Source organism: Rhinatrema bivittatum, chromosome 11 (genome assembly GCF_901001135.1).
Source record: "Rhinatrema bivittatum chromosome 11, aRhiBiv1.1, whole genome shotgun sequence".
In the NCBI taxonomy this organism is placed as follows: domain Eukaryota; kingdom Metazoa; phylum Chordata; class Amphibia; order Gymnophiona; family Rhinatrematidae; genus Rhinatrema; species Rhinatrema bivittatum.
Window position 1 is genome coordinate 97,318,442 of NC_042625.1, and position 19,802 is coordinate 97,338,243.

Here is a 19,802-nt window from a genome sequence, read left to right on the forward strand (position 1 = left end):
AGATCAGGAAGACATGAAGTCTGGGATAGAGAAATACGTTTATCCTTTTACTGAGAAGATCTGCTGTAGGTGCAGAGTGAGAGAAGGCCTTCGTAATAAAGCTGAATCTCCCTAAGCTTTAGGTTTTCTTAAAGTGGTGGAGCTACAGGATAGAAAGGTTCTTAACGCAACTAGGAATTTGTCATGCAATGTACGTTTCTGGGTAGCATATTACAGAAGTCCCCTACAAATTGTCCACTCTTTACCTTTCCTGTTGCTTTTATGACTGTGGCCTCAGAATCTCCCCACTAGTACGCAAGGGTCTTCCACACAGGGCCTTGTACGGTCCGAAAGGTTCGTGCTTCTCCATCACTGTCCCTTGAACAGTTCTTACTGTCCAGTAAATGAGGTCACAGGTGCACACGGTCTACTGGGAGTGCACGTTCCAGAAACACTGACTGGTAATCTTTTCAAAGCTAATATTAGATTTCTCCAAATAATACTGAAGCATTTCCTCTAAGGTCGCATAAGGCGGTAATTATTCGGTTTTTTTATTCCTTCCCTGAGCTGTGCTAATTTGCATTAATGTGTCATCTTGCCAGCAGTAGGACGTTCCCCTTCAGGAATCATCTGAGCAGGTACTGCTGCCAGGGCCGCTGCCCAGCGTGAGAGCATCACCTGATTAGCTCCAGTTTTCCATAAGGAGGGTGAAATATTTTCACACGTTCTCAGTTTTTGCAGTAACCTTTCCACGTGACCTTTGCTTTAATGGCCAGTAAAAGTTCTCTTGGCTAAGCATATAAATGGAAATGCATCCGTTTTTGCAGGCAGGATGAAACTGATCTTATCTGGTTGTGTTTTAATTAGGTCTGTAAAGATATTACAGCCCTATAAATAGCGCATTACCAGCGGGGTTTATGTGACCAGCATCATCAACGGATCCTCTGGGCTTATCTCAAGCTTTCTTTACCATTTCTGCCTGCAGGACCCCCCGTGGGAGGCAAAGCCATGTATCCACCACTTTTTCCTGGAAGAAATATTTTCTGATATTGCTTTCGAGTTTGCCTGTTTTTATTTTCTGTGCTTCGATTCTGCTCACCCCTTCTCATTGGTAGGACAAGGCGTGTTATATTCGGATGCAACAGGTATTTCCCTATTCCCAATCTACAGGTCTAGTAAATCGGGCCCCGAGTTTGTGCCTGGGGTAGTGGAGGGCAATGGACGAGCAGGGGGAGTTGAACCTGCTTTGTTGGCTGCTGGAAGCCTCCTCCTGTGACCTTGTGCTGGCAGCGTTCTTTCCTCTGCATCGCTCATAAATCTGAGGGGCCTGAACGTCTTTCTCCTTTCTCTGTCCCAGCCTGGACTGTTTAGCTGAGGAAGGTGAGGAGAAAGCCAGAGGTGAACTGGTGTCTGTGGCATTGTACGGAGAAGAGAAACAAAATGAAGCAAGGGTTGCCCGTGACAATGTGCGACGTTTTGCAGGAACTGTGCGATAAATATTACTTAGGATCTGTTGCTTTGGTTCCTGAGCCTGGCTCCTGAAGAAGGGGGATCTCGGTGGACCCTTACACTATTACATTAAATAAGAAGCTGGCATTGTTTGTGATGTGCAGAGTTTTCAGCCACAGTCTGCAGGAAGCACCTTTTACTGCTTCCTGCAGTAAAAGTACAGCTCTTCCTGTTCAGCTGAGGTCCTTGGATTCCTCCCCTCACCCCAGTAAAGAATTGATGAGGTAAGGTCCCTCCATCCTCCGTGCGCACGCCTCCACAATCTCTCTGACTAGGGATGCTTCAGCGAGTCAATGAGACGCAGAACTGGAAGAGTTCCAGGCTCTCAGAAGCAGGCTGGGTCAGTCCTGTGGGAGAAGGTAATGAGAAGTGAGCCAGCCTAAGCTTCATGCATGACTACAATCACTAGAGCCTGCTAGGACTACATGCAGGCTGCCGAAAGCCCTGCCTTGGCCTATTTAGAGTCTGGTGTGGCCGTGACAGGTCGCTGGCTAGTGCTGCTCTATCCTACCTTATTTTTGTGTAACATTTTGGGCTTCAGCTCAGCAGTACTGAAGGAGTGTCTGTTCTCTCTACACTGGCAACTCTAGGGCAAGAGTGCCATGATTGGTTCTGGACTAGTGATTCAGGCATTGCAGGACCTGGATCATCATCTAATGGTTTTTGCACTGAACAGCCTTTCTAATTCTGTGATTCATGGTAACACTGCCTATTTTCTTCTCCTCCCTTTGGAAGCTCACATGTAGGCTGCTGTGCCAAAAACATCATCGTACTGCCAGAGCCATCCATTCCTGAGTTGGCATCATATGTCTCGGAGGTTTTAAAACCGTAGTGCACTGAACTGATAGGTGTTTTATAATGTGATTCTTCTCTTAGCAATTACCTTGTGTTGGGGGTGATCCCATGGCTCTAATTGTCCCCTGCACAAGCAGAGGATGTCTTCTGTGTCCTGTGCTCTGAGCAAGAGAGAGGGTCCTGCTAGGAGTGGCTAACGAAAGAGAGAAAAGCGAGTTCTGGGTGGGAGGCCTATGCAGTACAGTGTGAGAAACCCACATTGCAGATTGTATGGCCGTCCTAACAAGTAAATTAAAGCTGCAAATGTTCAGTGGATAAATATTTAATGCTATACTGGAGAAACTCTCTTTAGTGAGGAGGTTGTAAAACAGATGTGCATATGTATAGAGCTGAACGAATGAAAACAGTACGTAAACTGTGTTTGTTGGAGGAGGGAGCCTGCATGATTTGGAGGGGTGGAAGCTTTCAATTTTCGGTCCAGAGGTTCATACTTAGCTTTAGCCTCTGCTAAAATTACATTGGTGGTTACTTGGTCTCTCTTGGTTTTCATGTCACAAATTGGAGAGCTGAGGAAGGATTTAAAAAGCAGAGAGTTCTGCAAAGCAGGAGGGAGGTGCATTGGCAGAGCAGTGTGAGGGTCTCAATGCAGGACTAGGGGGTGCAGCGGGGCAGAAGTGAGGTGCATTGGCAGAGCAGTGTGTCAGGGTCACTGTAATGGAATAGCAGGAGGTGCTGCAGGGCAGGAGTGAGGTGCATTAGCAGAGCTGTGTGTCAGGGTCACTGTACTGGAATAGCAGGGGGTGCTGCAGGGCAGGAGTGAGGTGCATTGGCAGAGCAGTGTGTCAGGGTCACTGTAACGGAATAGCAGGAGGTGCTGCAGGGCAGCAGTGAGGTGCATTGGCAGAGCTGTGTGGGGGTCTCAGAACTGGAATAGCAGGGGGTGCTGCAGGGCAGGAGTGAGGGTGCATTGGCAGAGCAGTGTGTCAGGGTCACTGTAATGGAATAGCAGGGGGTGCTTCAGGGCAGGAGTGAGGTGCATTGGCAGAGCTTGTGAGGGTCTCAGTACTGGAATAGCAGGGGGTGCTGCAGGGCAGGAGTGAGGTGCATTGGCAGAGCAGTGTGTCAGGGTCACTGTAATGGAATAGCAGGGGTGCTGCATGGCAGGAGTGTGAGGTGGCATTGGCAGAGCAGTGTGTTAGGGTCACTGTAATGGAATAGCAGGGGGTGCTGCAGGGCAGGAGTGAGGTGCATTGGCAGAGCAGTGTGTCAGGGTCACTGTAATGGAATAGCAGTGGGTGCTGCAGGGCAGCAGTGAGGTGCATTGGCAGAGCAGTGTGTCAGGGTCACTGTAATGGAATAGCAGGGGTGCTGCAGGGCAGGAGTGAGCTGCATTGGCAGAGCAGTGTGTCAGGGTCACTGTAATGGAATAGCAGGGGGTGCTGCAGGGCAGGAGTGAGGTGCATTGGCAGAGCTGTGTGAGGGTCTCAGTACTGGAATAGCAGGGGGTGCTGTAGGGCAGGAGTGAGGTGCATTGGCAGAGCAGTGTGTCAGGGTCACTGTAATGGAATAGCAGGGGGTGCTGCAGGGCAGGAGTGAGGTGCATTGGCAGAGCAGTGTGTCAGGGTCACTGTAATGGAATAGCAGGGGGTGAAGCAGGGCAGGAGTGAGGTGCATTGGCAGAGCAGTGTGTGGGGGGTCTCAGTACTGGAATAGCAGGGGGTGCTGCAGGGCAGGAGTGAGGTGCATTGGCAGAGCAGTGTGTTAGGGTCTCAGTACTGGAATAGCAGGGGGTGCTGCAGGGCAGGAGTGAGGTGCATTGGCAGAGCAGTGTGTCAGGGTCACTGTAATGGAATAGCAGGGGGTGCTGCAGGGCAGGAGTGAGGTACATTGGCAGAGCAGTGTGTGGGGGTCTCAGTACTGGAATAGCAGGGGGTGCTGCAGGGCAGGAGTGAGGTGCATTGGCAGAGCAGTGTGTCAGGGTCACTGTAATGGAATAGCAGGGGGTGCTGCAGGGCAGGAGTGAGGTGCATTGGCAGAGCAGTGTGTCAGGGTCACTGTAATGGAATAGCAGGGGGTGCTGCAGGGCAGGAGTGAGCTGCATTGGCAGAGCAGTGTGTCAGGGTCACTGTAATGGAATAGCAGGGGGTGCTGCAGGGCAGGAGTGAGGTTGCATTGGCAGAGCAGTGTGTCAGGGTCACTGTAATGGAATAGCAGGGGGTGCTGCAGGGCAGGAGTGAGGTGCATTGGCAGAGCAGTGTGTCAGGGTCACTGTAATGGAATAGCAGGGGGTGCTGCAGGGCAGGAGTGAGGTGCATTGGCAGAGCAGTGTGTGGGGGTCTCAGTACTGGAATAGCAGGGGGTGCTGCAGGGCAGGAGTGAGGTGCATTGGCAGAGCAGTGTGTCAGGGTCTCAGTACTGGAATAGCAGGGGGTGCTGCAGGGCAGGAGTGAGGTGCATTGGCAGAGCAGTGTGTCAGGGTCACTGTAATGGAATAGCAGGGGGTGCTGCAGGGCAGGAGTGAGGTGCATTGGCAGAGCAGTGTGTGGGGGTCTCAGTACTGGAATAGCAGGGGGTGCTGCAGGGCAGGAGTGAGGTACATTGGCAGAGCAGTGTGTGGGGGTCTCAGTACTGGAATAGCAGGGGGTGCTGCAGGGCAGGAGTGAGGTGCATTGGCAGAGCAGTGTGTCAGGGTCACTGTAATGGAATAGCAGGGGGTGCTGCAGGGCAGGAGTGAGCTGCATTGGCAGAGCAGTGTGTCAGGGTCACTGTAATGGAATAGCAGGGGGTGCTGCAGGGCAGGAGTGAGCTGCATTGGCAGAGCAGTGTGTCAGGGTCACTGTAATGGAATAGCAGGAGGTGCTGCAGGGCAGGAGTGAGGTGCATTGGCAGAGCAGTGTGTCAGGGTCACTGTAATGGAATAGCAGGAGGTGCTGCAGGGCAGGAGTGAGGTGCATTGGCAGAGCAGTGTGTCAGGGTCACTGTAATGGAATAGCAGGGGGTGCTGCAGTGTCAGCATTCTATTGATCCCAGTATATTAAATGTAACTCTGCTCTTTTTGATGACTGAATAATATTAATTTGAGCTACAATCAAGCACATGCATTAACGCCCCTCTCATCCTGGTACCACAGTCTCACGGTTACAGCCTCTGAACGCTAAGAACTGCAGAAGTAGGAGTTTACAATGTGCTGTTTTCTTCTGACCCCCACATCAGTTCCACTTGTTTTGTGGGTCACTGCCAGGTTGTGGCAGTGGAACATGAATCTGTAGGAGCAAGAGTTATTAAATTTCGACAGTCGATGCTGTCCCTGGGATGCGTGCCTCCTGAGGCCCTGACATATTGGCTTGGCAGGCGATGGCTTATTCCATGGCAGCCATACAAATGACAACAGATTCAGTGCAGCGAAGGCGGCCGGGAGCTGGAAGGCTGACAGAAACCGCTGGTGTCAGTCCCTGGCTCAGAGGCAAGAAATACAAACAAATTTATATTTGATGTTAGCGGAGTAGTCATTGTTCAGTAAAACGTGTGTGGTGGTCAACGAGAAACATTGTAGCAAACGTAGCACTTGTGAAAGACGATGGATTAAGGACAGTCTGAGATACAAGGTTACTATGGGATAACATTTCTCACCATGAGACACAGGTTATCCCATAATTACTGTCTAATCTGATCCTGAGTTATAGGAACAAACATTCGGTGGGGAAATATTTGTGGTAAACAGGCCTACAGAGGATTGTTAAGAGATTGCCCCTTGTACAGTATGATCACCATAAACTGGAAGGAGATGAAAGGAGCAGCTAGCTAAGAATAACAAAAATGAGAGAGGCCAGTGGCACCTTATAGCCTAAAAGGGCTTTTAGGTGTTGTGAGGGCAGCTGTAGAGGACAACCTAAAATGTGCAACCTAAAATGTGCAAAAATTGCACCCAAAATATATCATACAATAACAATCAATAAAAAACAAATCAGATGGAAGTGAATACAAAAATACACAAATTCATTTCAATGAAAAAGTGTTCAATATGTAGAAAAGTATGACAAAGCTTTGCTCATATATGATGAATAATTAACATCTATCATTTTGTTCTTTGTGCTTTTTGAAATGGACTGTATAGGGATGTGCATTCATTTTCAATGAAATAGACAATGGCAACAAAATTGTCTATTTCATCTTGTTTCGGGAGTGTCATGAAAGAAAAAAAAGACAAAATTTCAGAAAAATTAGTATTTTGTGTTAGTGCGCACTAATGGAACTTAGTGCGCCCTAACATGTAGTACGTGCACACTAAGTCCCGTTAGAGCGCACTAACTATAGTTTTCCTATTTACTGACATAGTGCGCACTAACGGGACTTAGTGCATGCTAACTGGATGTCTGTCTCCTTAGTTACTTGTTTGTGTCGCCAAGGTTGCAAGATGGTATTTGTGGGGAGATGGCCAGTGCCTGGTAACAAATGTAAACAAACAAGTGATATAATAATACCATTAAGTTCTAGTCAGAATAAGAAAAGCATGTAATGCAAATGCATATTTTAAAATTTGCCAATCCCTTTGTATTTTAGGAAAGGGTCCCTGGCATTATAGGATATGCATACTTCTAATTCCCCTGGTGACTGTCTGTGTGTTTGGGTGAGGGGGCAGTAATTGGTGAGAGGGGAAGTGACTGGGGTGAATGTATGGGGTGACAGGTGGGAGAGAGACTGGTTGGTGAGTGGTGAGAGAAAGGCATCCGTGTGTGGGGGTGACTGGTGATGGGGGAGTGATTGGGGTGACTATATGGGATGATGGGGAGAGAGAGACTGCTTGGTGTGGTGATTGGTGAGAGAGAGGCAGCCTGTTTTGTGTGAGGTGGGACTGGTGAGAGGGAAAGTGACTGGGGTGACTAAATGGGGTGAAGTGGGAGAGAGAGGCAGCCTGGTGTGTGTGTGTGTGGGGGGGGTGACTGGGTTAACTATATGGGGTGACAGGTTACCCTCCACACACACCAGGTTGAATCTCTCTCTCTATAGTCACTATCCCAACTAGTCTCTCTCCCACCTGTCACCCCATATATTCACCCAATTCACTTCCCCTCTCACTAGTCACCGCTCCCCCCCCCTCCCCATCCAAACACAGAGACACACACCAACGGAATTCAAAGTATGCATATTTCAAAATGCCATGTCCCCTTTCCTAAAATACAAAGGGATTCTTTTTCACTCAACGCACAATAAAGCTCTGGAATTTGTTGCCAGAGGATGTGGTTAGTGCAGTTAGTGTAGCTGGGTTCAAAAAAGTTTTGGATAAGTTCTTGGAGGAGAAGTCCATTAATGGCTATTAATCAAGTTTAGTTAGGGAATAGCCACTGCTATTAATTGCATCAGTAGCATGGGATCTTCTTAGTGTTTGGGTAATTGCCAGGTTCTTGTGACTTGGATTGGCCTCTGTTGGAAACAGGATGCTGGGCTTGATGGACCCTTGGTCTGACCCAGCATGGCTATTTCTTATGTTCTTATGATTACATGCTTTTGCTGACTAGAACTTGATGCTATTATTATATCACTTGTAGTTTACACTTGTAACCGGGCACTGGCCATCTCCCCACAAACACCACCTTGCAACCTCGGCAACACAAAAAAGGAACTAAGGAGACAGCCAGTGGGAATGCAAACTATACCGCTAGATAACGAACTCCTTCCCAATTGACATTTTTAACTTATTGGTAACATTTCTGGAAGTAGGGAAACATGAAATAAATACCCCCCAAACCATTTCAAAAATGAAATCTAACAGATAACGACCCAAAACGAGAATGACCTGAAAAAAAAATCAGTGCACATCCCTATACGGTCTATCATCTAGTTATTGGTTGTTACGTTTTCTAACATCTGGGTTATATTTTGTATTCTTCTGATTTCCACCACTTTCCCTGTCTTGGTTTTATTTTGTGTTGGGTGCATCTCATCTTGAAATGTTAATGTACCTAAGACTGTAACGTGATGGCGGGACACAGGAAGACCTGTCCCCTAGAGTCTCTGCTGGGGTTTGCATCACTGCATGGACTTGTGCTTCAACAGGCGCATAATTAATGGATTCCGCATGGCTCAGGTGGGCAAGAGACGTGCACCTGCTTCAAAAATCACTTCCCTGGTATCGACTTGGCAACAACAGCTTCATATCCAACAGCAGAGTCTTAAGCAAGAACCGGGTGAAGCTGCTGCTGGTTTTTAAGTCCCAGGAGCCACGTGGCTGCGTAAAATCTTTTTTTCAGCATCAGCTGATCTGAGTTGATGGTTATAATCCCCCCCTCTCATGCACACATTGAACAAGGAAAAATGTGCTGTGCTGCTTCAGGATTAACTTGTCCTGCGCCTTGCATGATTAGGACAGAGTGTTGCAGGACCGATGGGGACGCAGTTTGATTGATTCACAATATAATGTTACTGATTCTGAATCAAAAACAGGAGGTCTTAAATGGTAGGAAGGGGGTAAAAGGAGAGGTCATCCAGGACAGCCTGAGCCATTCCTGGTTTTACTCCCACTGTACACCACTAAGGTTTTCTCAGCCTGTTTTTGATGGCTTGGGAGCATCTGGTAACTATTGTCTCTGAGGAGAACTGGATGGGGACGGGTTAAGGACAAAATCCATACAGAGAAGAAGGGACATAAAGATTTCAGGAATTGCTCAGAATTGTAGATCTGATCCAGACTCCCACGATGTCTCTGCCAGATGACAGGCAGAATTGTACATTTTCCAGTTAAGTCTTCCTGATTCATCCCTGTAGCAGACCTGTCTGCTGTCTAACCTCATCGCAACAGAGATGCCAGAGCACAGCCCAGTGTGACAGAAGGAAATTTCGGCAGGAAGAGATACCCTGTAATTAGAGGAAGGTGGCTCCCCCTTCTTGCAGGATTGAGCAGTGTGACGTGCAGAGGTAATAATCATTCCCCTATCCACTGTCACATTCCTTCCACCGGCAGCGTGGAAGGCAGCAGAGAAAATTGCAAATCAGGTTAGCACAGTTTTTGAATGCTGGGGCGGGGGAAGGAAAAGACACTAGAAATCAGTTTTCTGGTATAGCAGCTGATTGCACATCTCTCTGTTGCTCACTGCGGCTTTGTACCATCAGAGAAGGGCGGGGATGAGTCTGTTACCCTCGCTGGCTGCCTGCCAGGTGCATGAACTCCAGAGGTGGGTGAGGTTGGCTCTTCATGAAGAAGGCAGGAGTAGTTTGTATAAACCCATCTACTTCCCAGTAGGGAGAGAACACAGAGCTGCAAAAGAACGAGGTCTTCAGTTGCTTCCTCCTTAGGTGCATGCTGCCTGGTGTCCCTTTCTTGGCCTGGCGGTTTCCTTAGTAATGTCCAGTTGACAGAAGAAGGTAGCTTGTTGGGCTTGTGTGAAGACTTTGAGCAGGTCACAGCAGGTGAATATCCCCAGGGGCTTCTTTCTAACATTACATCACTCTTGGAAATGGCCAACCCAAACGAGCGCATCAGCCCGTGTATACCAGTCTCTACCAACTGACAAGCTCATGGTGTCCTGATTTCTGGGGTCTGTCCTTGTCATTCATAATACAAGTCCCAGATTGCAATGGGGTTGGGCTCTTTAAGGAGGTTGAGATTAGATAAATCGATCGAGGCTCCCCTGAGTTGGGGGAATTCTAGTCTGTTCAGACTGAGCAGTAAAGAAGGGGCCCTGACCATCATGGTCTTAACACTTATCAGAACCCTCAGCAACAAGATATTGGAGCTAATGTTTTGTGACAGCCATCCAGGCCTTTTCTAGGTTTGTTATAAAGACAGTGATGTCCCATTGGTTTTCATTTAACCTTTCTACAGTTAGTGATGGATTTGAGGTTTTGCTGCCCCTGGGAACTGTTGGTGATATTATCTTCCCTTCTCTGTACCACGCATGTGTATTTTTAATAATGAGTAATGCGCATACGATCCATTTTTATCCATGTACTATAAAGTTGGTGAGGTACACGGGTACCACTGAAACGAATGAAACAAATGCTCATCCCTAGAAGGAAGTAAGGGAGATTCCAGGATCTACAGGATAGAATCATAGATCAAGGGAGAGTGGATCTGAATTGTGGTGGTGGTGGGGGAGAGGGGGGATTGGAGTGATGAGAAGAGGCATGTGTCCCTATCATGATCTTGTTCTCCTTGCATGACCTCTAAAAGCTCTTACCCAAGTTGGCATAAACACACCTGGTACCAACCCTTCTCTCTTAGACACACAAACATTGTCCCCTCCTGCAGTGATAATTTTATAAATAAAAAAAAGTACTGGGTCAGGTCCCGTGGTGGCTCCACCTTCCACGTTTTCCTAATGGGAAAAAGGAAGCAAGTTCAAAAAGGTTCCAGGTCAGTGACTATTCAGAAATTGACCCCTGCTGTCTCCCCATTCGCCCCTCCTCTATCACACAAATGCATCCCCTCTCTTTCCCAGCCTCTGTGCTTCCCTCATTCAGTCCCTCCTGACTTCCGTGAAATGATCCCCTCGTGCTCTGGCAGTTCCGGGTTCAAGCCCTTCCTCCTGTCCCTGAATGAGAAGACAGGAGGGGCTGGATTAGGGAGACGGTAGCCCTTCGGGCTATGTCTGCTTCAGGCTAACGCCTCCCTCTTCTTTTCTAGCTGCCTGGAAGCAGAGGGCTTTTCTCTGCAGAGTGAGATTCAGTACACATGGAAGGCAGCAAACCTTCAGCCCCCACAGACCTAATGTCCCTGTTGACAAATCTAAGCCTAGCAACACTGTTTATATTAGGTGCCTGTTTTGGCATTCAGTGGATCTTTAAAACTATATTTACAAGAAGTTTGGAAGAAAAGTAATTTAGCAACAATACATGCTGCCACTTAAAAAAAACCCAACAAAAACCCAACCTTTTCTATTTTTCTCCTTCTGATTTATAGTCCTGCATTGACTTGTATCTTCCTGCCAAATATTCTCTCTGGGAACCTCTGCAGCGCAGTCTCAAGGTCTCCCCTGAAAGTCACACAGTGAGCAAATGCTATAGATGGGGTTCCTGCTGCTTCTTTAACTGCTGACAACCACTGAAAATGCAATGGAGGATATGTCAGGCTGGCGATGCTGACCCAATATGCCCTGAGCTACGCACATGGATCAGCACGTACAGTACCTGCAGAAGTTCAAAGCTCCTCCAAAGCTGACAGGGTGAGGCACCTGTGGATCCTCCTCACCACCGTTCCTGTCTGCTCAGCCACTTCAAAGCAATTCAGGTATTTCCTTGTCCCCAGAGTGCTCACATGCAGGCCGATTCAGTAAAGTCCGCGGGAGAGCGGGTGAATGCCAGCTCTCCCGGCGCACGCACAGGCCACTCGCCTGTGCGTGCGATACAGTATTTAAATGAGGCCCAGCGGTAGAAATGGGCAAAAGGAGGCGCTAGGGACACTAGCGCGTCCCTAGCGCCTCCTTTTTGACAGGAGTGGCGGCTGTCAGCAGGTTTGACAGCCGATGCTCAATTTTGCCGGCGTCGGTTCTCGGACCCGCTGACAGCCACGGGCTCGGAAACCGGACGCCGGCAAAATTGAGCGTCTGGTATTCAACCCGACAGCCGCCGGCCGACTTCCAATTTTTTTTTTAACTTTTTTTACTCTTCGGGACCTCTGACTTAATATCACCATGATATTAAGTCGGAGGGTGCACAGAAAAGCTGTTTTTACTGCTTTTCTGTGCACTTTCCCGGTGCTGGAAGAAATTAGCGCCGACCTTTGGGCAGGCGCTAATTTCTGAAAGTAAAATGTGCGGCCTGGCTGCACATTTTACTTTCTGTATCCCGCGCGCATACCTAATAGGGCCATCAGTGTGCATTTGCATGTTGAGGGCGTTATTAGGTTTGGCGGGTTGGATGGGCGTTTTCCGCCCCTTACTGAATAAGGCCTGAATCTAAGTTAAAGCGATGGTAAAAGCCAGAAAGATGCTTGGGTGCATAGGGAGAGGACTGGTCAGCAGAAAAGGGGAGGTGTTGCTGCTCCTGTATAGGTCCCTGGTGAGACCGCACCTTCAAAAGGATAGAAACAGGATGGAGCAGGGGCAGCAGAACGCCTTTGCGTTTGGGGGGAGGGCATGCAAATTGCCTCCAACTCCACCCCCAACCATCATTCCCTTACATACACTGGGTCTGGAAAGGAAGGAGGGTAAGAAATCTGGGTATAGGGAGAGAGCAGATCATAGGGAATTCTGCACACAAAATTGTAAAATTCTGCAAATGTTATATTGGTCAAAATGACACAATTTATATCAATCTTTGAGTAATTAACTGAAAATGTAATACACAAGTTATTACCCAAAGATGCAGTCCAAAATATTTTGAGCAGAATTCCCAAGAAATGAAGTGTAAGAGGGTCTCTTCCAACCTCTCTCCCTACTCCCTTGGCCAGACCCGTTTCACTTTGCCCTCTCAGGATCTAACTCCTCCACTCTCTTATCATTTCTTTCCTCCTGCACCTCAGGAGTAACCCCTCTCCTATAAGCCCCTCACAGAGGCTCCCTGCCCCCCTCACACACACTCCCCCCTCACACAGGCTCCCTCTGTCCTCCTCTCTCTCTCTCTCTCTCACACACACCCACTCACACAGACTCCCTCTCTTTCTTTCTCTCGCAGACACCCTCGCATAGGCTCCCTCTCACTCTCACACACACAGTCCTTCACATGGGCTCCCTCTCACACACACAAACACTCACCCTCACAAAATTACTCTGTCACACACACACACACACACACACAGACTCCCTCTCTTTCTTTCTCGCAGACACCCTCACATAAGCTCCCTCTCGCTCTCACACACACAGTCCTTCACATGGGCTCCCTCTCACACACACAAACACTCACCCTCACAAAATCACTCTGTCACACACACACACACCACAAACCCTCTTGTGCACTGTCATTTTGTACACACACACACATCCTCCTGGCATTCTACTCGCACACATACTCAGGCCATGTCACTCTTATCACCTGCAGGTGGGTCTCCCAGGCCTCTCTCGTGTTCATGCTGTTAATCAAGTTGACTTGGGGAATAACCACTGCTATTACTGGCATCAGTAGCATGGGATCTACTTAATGTTTGGGTACTTGCCAGGTACTTGTAGCCTGGTTTGGCCTCTGTTGGACACAGGATGCTGGGCTTGATGGACCCTTGGTCTGACTCAGTATGGCAATTTCTTATATTCTTATGCTTCTTGGCCATGAGGGGGATGAGCTCTGCTCATGGCGTACCATACCATGCCTCCGACGTCTTCAGCCGTGAGTGGGATGGGCTCTCTCACAGCAATTTGAAAGCCAAGATGGCTGTGTGTCCTCTGAGCATGCTTTCTATACTGCTGTGAATAAGAGGCACATCCCAGTGCTGGACTGTGAAGGCCTGTCTGACTCTCCCAGGAAACTGGACAAATACACTAAGACTCCTGGGAAACCAGGGACCCAGGTTCAAATCCCATCAGCCCTGACACTTTCTGTAATCAGTAGGCTATACCATGACTCTGCTTCTGGAAGCTAAGCATATTATATATATAGAAGATAGGCTGAAAGCTCATTGGACATTGGCAGAGTATAAAATATCCCATTTACCCCTCTCCCCCCTACAAAAGAAATCTGAGCAGCCACTTGTAGTTTACCTTTTATTCACCACCAAACTGACTGCACCCCTTTCATTCACCAGAATTAGAACCCACACGTTAATCACTGCAATTCGATTATCCTTCTTCCCCACATTCACTCTTTCACCAATTCCAAGTCACTAAAAATGTTCCCAGTGCGCCCCCAAGGGCTGTTATCATGTGCATGTGTGCATCATGTCAGGCAGACGCGTGTAGCACGGTGATTCCTCGGAGGGGGCCTGCCTCTCGGCGCTTCTCTCCTCATCTTCCGCTCTGCGTCACAGGAGCCTGTGTCAGTCCTCTCCTCCCTTCCCCTCATGCCAGGAGATTGCTTGTTGTGAAGAGTGGATCGCTGCTTTTTCCTTAAAACTGTGCAGGCAGTCATTGGTGGGTTCTTTCATGGCACAATCACTATGGAGCATTAATACGTCCCCCAAATAATTATGTAATCCAACACATATAGGGACCGCTAAAATGATTCATCAGTCTATACCAACACTTCAAATTACTCTTCAAATTTACAATTGTATCCTTTATTATATTTATTTAACATGTTACATTATAATCACTAAATATATCATTTAAATTACATTAGATACATAATATCTCTTAACATCATACTCAATATTGTATATTCATAAATCCCATTACCCCTTGACCTGTAAATTACTTGTCATAATTTCTAATCTAATAATTCAAATTACCTCTTTATATACACCTCAACCGGACAAGTTCTCAACCACTGTTATTCCAACCCTAACCCCCTAATACCACACAAACACACTCATTCATTCATCCACTTAAAACCCCGTACTCCATAAAAATAATCTAATATCATTGATTTCACTTATTTCATTAATATTTTCATGTATTCATGTATTTATACATTTCATAGATTTATAAGTTGACTCATATTCAGTGCGATTCCTTGTGATCAATGTACTGATGCCCCACTCTTTCTTGGGGCATTGGACATCAATTACGCTGATTGAGGAAGATTGGGGCGTGACAAGAAATGGATGAATGAATGAGTGTGTTTGTGTGGTATTAGGGGGTTAGGGTTGGAATAACAGTGGTTGAGAACTTGTCCGGGTGAGGTGTATATAAAGAGGTAATTTGAATTATTAGATTAGAAATTATGACAAGTCATTTACAGGTCAAGGGGTAATGGGATTTATGAATATACAATATTGAGTATGATGTTAAGAGATATTATGTATCTAATGTAATTTAAATGATATATTTAGTGATTATAATGTAACATGTTAAATAAATATAAGGATACAATTGTAAATTTGAAGAGTAATTTGAAGTGTTGGTATAGACTGATGAATCATTTTAGCGGTCCCTATATGTGTTGGGTTCTTTCATGGCCATTAAATGGAGAACATCCGTGCAGGAGCCCAATTCACACCCGGCTTTCTGACAGCCAGCATTGCAAAGAGCCAGTTCTTTTTGATTCATTTGGAGTGTGTGTAGGCTTTTGTGTAAATTACGATTTTTCTACAAAACTATGTACTCGCTACATTCATAAAGGCACCTGAACCATGGCTCTAACAAAAAGCCTTCCAGAAAGTTTGCTGTTGGTATCAGATGATTATTCTACTAAATTTCTCTCACTTTCAATGTGTCTGTCCCTAAGTTTGATTGCAATCTGGCTTGAGGCCATTTTTTGGTAAAAAGCAGACAATAAATAGATAAATAAACAGCCAGAAGTACAGCAGTTAGAAGCGGGGCTTGTCTCATAAATCAATTCATTGCTCTTTGTGTTCATTTTGCAACCATTAAAGCAAACACAGGAGAGAAGGGGGGCAGTTCCCCCTGCTTTCCCGAGATGTCGGATTTGCTGTGGTTTGCGACCCCGCTGGGTATGTGAGAGAAGAAGGATGAGACCATTGCTGCATTGAAAGGTTTGGCAGTGGAGCACAGTTGTTATGAAACCTGAGCAACCTCCCATCTCCACCACCACTCACTATTACTCCGAGCAAGTTTTGAACATGAGCTCTTCTGGATAGGGACTCTGCAACTATGTGACTTACCTATCAGAAAGAATCATGATAAGGCCCGGGCCAGTGAGGAGCAGGAAAGGTGCTGTAGGGCCTTGTCAGGTACTAGAGGGCCCCACAGCCCCTCAGCACAGGGCTCCAGGCTCCCTTGGAAAGAGTCTGCAGATATTCCGTTTTCCTTCAGAGACAGGTAAACGATTACTTTGCAATCATCCAGAACCAAGTGAGGATCTATTTACATTAATTGCACTATTAAAATTAATTGTGCACGCACATTGGGAATGCACTTTCCAGGAACACAGTGATGGCATTTTAAACACATTCCCACGTGTATACTGGCTTTTTATAGATAATTTAAAATACCAACACATTTCTGAGTGCCTTTTGCTGCCTTTATGCAGAAGCAAGAAAGTGGCTTTTATGAAGCGTCAGGAGCGGTGGTGGCCACTGGCTGACAGATCTTTGACAGGCAGCTCTTTGCTACAGGGCTCAGATGTTCTCTCATCTGTCCAGCTTTCTATCTGGGCAAGGGGCAACTCTGCCTAAATTCATGCTGTAAAGGAAATGCCAATAGTCTGGCAGCTTTCTTTTTTTGCTGTGGACTGGATCATGTTGCTTTACCAATTCCTGGTTCAGATCACTGTTTCTTTTCTGGGAGGGATCCTAGGGGTCCAGCTTGGATGGTGCTCTCTGAGAGGAGTTCTCACAGGTCATCTGTTAGGGCTGCCAGCTGAGCTCCTATGGCAAGCATGGAGCTGCAGTGCTGCTTTTATACTTCTGTGCATGCAATGTGGGCATGGGTGAGCCTGCTGAAATAGACCTGGGAGAGGAGGGTGATTGGGGGTTATGGTAACAGCTTCCCCAGTGCCAACTTTTCACATCCTCCTTCCATTGCTGGGACATGGTGCATGGCTAAACTGCCTGCCCAGCATATTTTCTCTCTGCTTTCTCTTTGTGCTGCATCTTACAAACACTGGTCTATGGGTTTGATGAAATCTTAGCTGCTTCCACACCTCTGCATGCAAGTATTGCCTTCCATCTGACTCTGTCTTTTCCTGCATTTCTCTCCACCCACCAGCAATAAATGCAGATGCATGTTTCCATGACTTTCTCTCGTGCACTAACAATTGCTGTTTAGATCATTTTCCCCCACAATCCTGATTTCATTACATTAAAAATGAGATCAGTAGAAAAGCAGGTGGTATGTTGTTGCAGAGCAGTTTAAGACCTCTAACCTGGGGCTGGGAAATAGAAGACAGACATTACTACAGTAGGTGCCAGAAGCGATGTCATAAGGCACCGAGGATGTTGCTTGGGCATGATGGACAAGAAATAGAATGGTTTGGGATGGAACAATATGCAGAGCTGCAGTCAAATAATTACAGAGAGAAAGTATGTTACAGTAATTCTCCTCTAATGGGTGCAGAATACAATGAACTCCCTGTACACTTAAATAAGCCCTCCATATAAATGCTATTCATTTCATTATACTCTGCACTGTGACAATGAATACCAAATTAAGTCATAATCAGGAGACACTTAACAGAGTGCTCTTACTGTAGAATATGGATTGTGTTTTTCAAATATGCTTGGAATTGTTTATTCCATTACAAAAAAGCTAACGAGGTGATCCACAGTCCAGAGTGCAGCTACCAGGTCTGCAGTGCCGATCTAGAGACTACAGCTGACCAGCTGTGCCTAATGGGATTTCTGACAGTTAGATGCCCAGAAAAGACCCTGGCAATGCCAGGGCAGGCAATCTGAAGTCCAGGGCAGGATCACCAGGCCCCAGGAATAGATTCAAAGGCTGCAGCTGGATTAGAATACTGAGCTAAAAATGAGGAAATAGGAGTTGAGCTACCTTGTTTAGTTTTGAGAAGTTTTACAGTACAGCACGTCAGGTGCCATGGCTCATGGTGTGCTAATTCAATGTCTGTTGCCATGTGCACAATAAAGTTAGGCAGATTGTACCTTTGTATCAAGGTCATGCTCTTTGCAGATCCGTATCTGCCTGTATCCATTATTTATAGAATCTGCCTTTGGCCTGCCATTAGGAAATGGATCCCCTGAGATCATCACTTGGCTGCAAGAGCACCAATAGTACTTTTAATTCAATGGACAATCTAAAAGTCTAAAAAAGATTTTAAAATTTGACATTTATATAGTAAGAGGACAGCAGGATCAGTGCAAAGTATGATTCTTGCTATCATTTTTGTGAGTTTAGCTGCAAAGCCCAGGATAAGCATCCTAGCTGCTTTTTTTTCCTAGCAGCCCCTTCCTCACATCCACTCACCTACCTGTCCACCTGTTGATATTTAAATTTCACTAGAAATTCCTTAAGAATTTGCAGCCTGCATTCTTCTCAGCCATTTTACATCCAAGCCTGAGATAGATTTTTTTTTAAAAAGATGATGGAATTATGAATGAATGGACAGTAGCCAGAACTGAAACCTTCATGATTGGTTTTACTGCCCACAAGTTTGAAACCTGTGCTAATTCAATCTCTTAGGCAAATTTCTTTTTTTTTTTTAACATTTTATTTTAAAACAACCAGCACCACAGTCAATATACATAGAAGGAGCCATCAATTACAATACTAAAGTGCCGAACACACAAAGATAATAAAAAGTCAAAGATAAGAATCCAAGAAATAGTTTGCTGTAAATACACTTTTTGGCTATAAAAACATTTATCAGCCAAATAGCTAAGTGATTTTTCCAGGGGAAGAAATGCTAGGTCATTCTGCAGCAGATTTTCTATTTGCAGAGTCCTGAATCCTGATCACACGGCACTAAGTGATTCATGAGGCCACAACTGTGCGAAATAACATGGTAGCCTGTGCCTGCTGCGTCGGAATAAAAAGGGCTTAAAATGACACCAGAAACCCTATTAAGGACTGCCTCACAAATAATCCTATTTTATGAGAAATAGAAGGATTTCAGAAGTCATGCCTCCATTTTATTTTTCCTCTAAGGGAAAATGTTGAGTCGTGCACGTTAGCAGGGCCCAGTGTTGTCTCCTGTTGCTTAAGTCCAGGCTCTGCTGCCTATAAGCTGAAATCCACAGAGAAATGAGAGGGGAATGAAAATTGGATAATGAAGCATTTTTACCACAGTGGGGCATACTAAGCACAGCTGTGAAGCAATTAAGTCATCTTTGAAGATGCCAGAATAGGCTGGCATGTCACTTACATCTGGCAAAGGTTGCATTCTTGGTGCTCTAATGGAAACCTCTTTGATTATGTGAAGCACTAAACTGATTAATATAGTGGATCCACCTTACAAAAACACTCAGTTATAAAAAAAAGGAAGGGTTATATTCCTAAATTGCATTCAGCATTTCCTATTACAGAGAAATGTGGCCGCGGCAGAAGCCAAGCCATGCTTCCGTGTTATAACGTGGCCATTCTGAGAGAGAAGGTGCTTCCTGCTGACCTCCTTCCTGCCTGGGATCCATGATGGCTGAATACTACTTAGATAAAATGAGTAGAAACTGGAGAACATCTTCATGGACTGATGTCTTAATTGTTGGCCTCCTTGACCACTAATGATAACTCTAAGTCCAGCCGTTCTCTTCAGATGTTCTAAGTAAGATGACCTTCATAAATCTGCGGAGAGAAGGCCATGTGATGTGGCATTTCTGTGAAATATCAATTAGGTGACCTATGTGAATATCTTTTGAATTATTCTGTGAACCAAAGAGGCAAGCAAAAGTTAATTAAATTACACTTTGTCTAACAAAAAGGGGAAAGGCTTTGGACTACGTAATGGTGCCTAACCTTCTGCAGTGCACACGGAGTCAGTTGCATGACTGGAATCACAAGCCCCGTAGATGCAGGTAGTACTGGCAAGAACAGAGAGTGCAGTAACGTGTGAGGGAGGAGGAGCAAAGGGCATGGAACTGTGCA

The 19,802-nt window shown here is 46.2% G+C and overlaps 1 long non-coding RNA gene across 1 annotated transcript in view; it reads left to right on the forward strand.

Annotated features, from left to right (window-relative positions):
- The first annotated feature begins 980 nt into the window (after positions 1–980).
- Positions 981–19,802, forward strand: part of LOC115073391 — a 59,760-nt gene continuing 40,938 nt past the window's right edge. The window contains exon 1 of the long non-coding RNA XR_003852002.1: positions 981–1,124. This is a non-coding gene — a long non-coding RNA (uncharacterized LOC115073391). The remainder of the gene's footprint in view (positions 1,125–19,802) is intronic.